This window comes from Lissotriton vulgaris, unplaced genomic scaffold (genome assembly GCF_964263255.1).
Source record: "Lissotriton vulgaris unplaced genomic scaffold, aLisVul1.2 SCAFFOLD_777, whole genome shotgun sequence".
NCBI classification, from domain to species: domain Eukaryota; kingdom Metazoa; phylum Chordata; class Amphibia; order Caudata; family Salamandridae; genus Lissotriton; species Lissotriton vulgaris.
Window position 1 is genome coordinate 128,964 of NW_028246192.1, and position 4,447 is coordinate 133,410.

Genomic DNA, 4,447 nt, shown 5'->3' on the forward strand with positions numbered 1-4,447 from the left:
CTTGACTCTGTCAAAGGCTATAGCTATAGCAAAAAGAATGGAAAACACTGCAGAAGGCCTTAAGGAGTTGGCGTCCAACAAAACTGCAAAGGCGGAGACAGTCCAAGCGAAGTAATCCAACATCATTAGGAAAAGAGTGACTTTGTTCCTTGGGAACTGGAGTGATCAGAGGGGTTATATGTGTTATAAATATGGGTTAACAGGGCATATTGCCACTGATTCCAATAGTCCTGCTGTGGGACAAGTGTGTAGGAGGTGTAAATCCAAAGGACACTTCACTAGGAAGTGTAAAGGAAGGGGTGGTGTGAATTCCCAGAGATACAAAGTGGATGTTCTGGATGCAGTGATGACCACGGGGATCAAGATGTAAAGGGGTTCATTTTGCATTTTGGGGAAGTTGGAGTTGTGTCTGAGAAAGTACATCCTTATTGCATCATTAAAGTGGATGGTGTGGAGGTACGCACAATGGCTGACTTAGGAGCGAGGTATATATTTATCGGAGAGGAGTATTTAACAAAATTCCATCATCACAAATTGTCTGAGCCAGACATTAAGCTGGTGGCCTATGGCAATAAACCTATGGAGTTGCTAGGGTATTTTGAAGGGGTGTTGAAGTTTCAAGGGGTAGAAACCGATTCCAAAGTATGTACTGCCAGGGATGGGTCATGTTTGTTTGGGTGGCCTCAGCAAAGGGATTTGAAGATCATATTGGACCCCAATCATCCTGACCAAGTGTTAGGTGCCAGATCCAGTATGTGAGAGATACAAGTTGAGAAAAGGTAGGAGTAGTTCTGTGATGGGATGTCTTCAAAGATGAGCTAGGTTTACTTAAAAGATTCTCTCATTAGATTGTATTGAAGGATGGTGTGACTCCCAAGGTACACAAGGTTCGGACGGTACCTATGGTGATGTGAGAGCCTGTGAGGAAGGAGTTAGAGAAGTTGTGTCGTTCTGGTATAATTGAAGAGATTGAAGCATCAGAATGGTTAGCCCCAGTGGTTTTACCCAAGAAACCTAGTGGAGAGTTCAGAATGTGTGTCAAATTGAGAGATCTTAACTAGGCAATATGGGTTGACACACATCCTCTACCTAATATTGAAGACATGCTGGCGACAAGGGTGCAAAAATATTCTTCTCCTTGGATATGTTGTTAGCTTATCATCAGATTGCGCTGCATTCTGAGTCTAAACATCTAATGTCCTTTGTCACTTCAGAAGGTGCATACAGGTTCAAGCGTATGTCTTTCAGCTTGGCATCCGCCTCAGCCGTGTTTCAGAGGGCAATGCACCAATTATTTAAGGGACTAAATAATGTGACAAGCTGTTAGATTAGGACCGCAAAATGCTTACATAATGTCATGTTTTAGTTAGCATTCGTTCCGCCATTTTCTTTGTAGGCAGTATTTTAGGCTGTTTGAAACTGATCTTGTTCATTTCTGAGAAATGACTTCTGTTAAGTTTTGCTTCTGTTTCAGTAATGAGTAAACTGTTCCCGTTAGCACATAGCTTTCACAGTAGATATAGGCCCTCTCCCACTTGTCTGGTTGCGGGTCCAGGGTGAAACGACCTTGGACAATGTTAGGTTGTGCAAGATACGAGAACAGAAACCTTTTTTTTTGTTCTTCACTGTCCAGCTGCATCTGCCTGGAAATTCCACTATGGGTGTGTCTTTGCCCGGGTATGAAACGTACATAATGTATCTCTATGCATGCTGTTGTTAGTTCTCTCTGCAGCACTCTTATGGACTGTACAGATGGGGCTCCACTCTGAATGTATACAAATAAACAGTTATTGGTTTGTATTCTCCACTGTCTGACCGACTCTTCTTTGGTACGGAAGGCTGAGAAGAGGTCATTGGTGACCTGGGTGGCTCTAAGCGGGTCACTTCCTTCAGCTGGCACCCGAACAGGGACTCCTTTGGGTTGATGACCCAACCCCTTTCCGCAGACAAGTCATGCGTACTAGGCAGCCTTCAACAACATGCTCACCTCAGTGTGCATATTGTAAGAAGGAAGGATGTTGCCGTAACCAGTGTCTTGTACTTTTACTGAAGGTTTTGACCGCTAGAGGACATGGTCCTGGTGGTAGGGGCAGTGGATATGACAGAAATCAGAATGCTGCGGCTCCTGTGGGCTGTTCTGACAATAATTATTCTGACGACCCACGTGATATCCAACATTACCATGATGATTATGATTTTGATGATGTGACAGGTATGTCTTACAGCTAGGAAAGCGAGAGACAGGGTGAGGGACCAGTTCAGATACCTGTAGATCAGCGTGGTCCTTATGTCACAGCGGATTTACAAGGCTCGACTAAGGAATTTATGGTGGACACAGGTGCAACAAAAAGTTCTGTTTCTCGACATATGGTCCCCAGGGCGACCCTGTCTGGCCAAAATAATGTTTTGGTAGGTTTTTCAGGTGTACCGGTTGCCAGCTCTATTTCATGACCCCTTGCACTTACTGTTGGTCCTTTCACTGTGGAATCCCCATTTCTGCCAACTTCAAATTGTAGTGAGAATTTGATGGGTTTGGATTTGTTTGAAAAGTTGCATGCTACTATTTATTGTTCTCCTGATGGTGTTTATATTACCATGGGTCGGGATGTGAGTACTAGGCAGTGTCTATCCCAAGATACACCCTTCCAGCTGAGTTTGCTCAGGTACCATCCACATTATGTGCTACTGGTGATACAGATGTGGGGCTGTTGCATATACCACCGGTTTCTATACAAGTCAAAGACAAAGCCATTTTGCCTTGTATTCCTCAGCATAAAATACCACATGTGGGAGAACGGGCCCTTCTCCAGATTATTCAGGATTTAATACGCAAGGGAGTGGTTGAGGAAATGTCTGGCAACATTTATAATAGTCCTATTCTCCCGTTCCTTAAGAGGGCGCCCTCTGGTTCTTCTGTTGCTACTGATGATGTTTATTGTTTCGTGGTTGACTTAAGAGAGGTCAATAAAATAGTGGTTCTGCAATGTCCAGTGGTTCCAGATATCACCACACTTTTAACAATGGTTCCATCTACCGCTAAGTTCTTCTCTGTTATTGATTTGAAAAATGCTTTCTTTAGTATACCTATAAATCTGGATAGTAGGTATTTGTTTTGATTTACACTGGCCGGCAGAAGCTTTAGTTTCTGTCGTGCTCCTCAAGACTATCCAGAGTCCTAGTATTTACTATTTATAGTCAGGCATTGAAAAGTCAGTTGGAATCCCTCTCCCTTTCCCCAGGTAATTAATTGGTGCAGTATTTTGATGATCTGTTAATTGATTCTGATATGGAACAAGGTTGTAAGGACAGTACAGTGAAACTGCTGTTGCATTTGGGACATCGTGGACATAAGCTATCTCTTTCGAAGTTTCATTATTGTCAACAGGAGGGTACCTATTTAGGTCACCTACTGTCGAAGGAGGGTAGGAGGTTGACCCTAGGAGTATCAGTACCATTGTTAAAATGCCCATTCCACAAACTCAAAAATATGTACGTGCTTTTATAGGTATTACTTCCTACTGTCGTCAGTGGATCCCAAACTGTTCTTTATTAATCAAACCTTTGCTTTCTTTAACAATGAAAGCTGTGCATGAGCCTTTGCCTTGGACGCTAGAATATCAGCACTCTTTTGAGCAATTAAAAACTGTGCTTTGCTCAGCTCCAGTGCTTGGTACACCTAACTATAGGAAACCATTTGTGCTTTTTGGCCACAAGATGGCTGGCTGCGCTCTTTCTATCTTGATCCAGAAGTTTGGGGATAGACAGAGATCTTGAGCTAATTTTTCTGCTGTGCATCACCCTGTTGCTAGGGCCCTTCCAAACTGTCTGAGAACGGTCGCGGCTGTGGACACTTCAATCAGGCAATCAGCTGGACTCGTACTTGATACAGACCTCACAGTTCTGGTACCCCATGCTGTGGAAACACTCCTGAAAAAAACAGAGAAACAGGACCTCACCAGTGCACGTCTTACTGGTTATGAATTGACATTGTTTACTAAGCATATTACGATCAAAAGATGGGTCACTCTGAACCTAGCCACGTTACTACCCCTCCCTTCCGAGAATGATGTAGTTGACAAACAGGACTGCCTTTTCCAAACAGAAGAAGAGACAAAAGGACGGGTAGACCCGACTGATGTTCCCTTATCTGAACCCCAAGGAGAACTATATGTTGATGGCTCTTGTTTTAAATTACCAAATGGCACCACCAGGGCAGCTTATGCTATTACTACATTGCGTACTGCAGTAGAGACATCACGGGTCCCCTTTCAGTTGGCTCAAGCCGCTGAGCGTGTTGCCCTTATTCGAGCTTGTGAATTGAGTGAAGGATTGGTTGTCAATGTTTATACAGATAGCCAGGACGCATTTGGGGTTGCCCATAATTTGGGCCTGTTGTGGGCAGATAGAGGGTTCCTTACTTCTCATGGTACTAAAATCCAGCATAGAC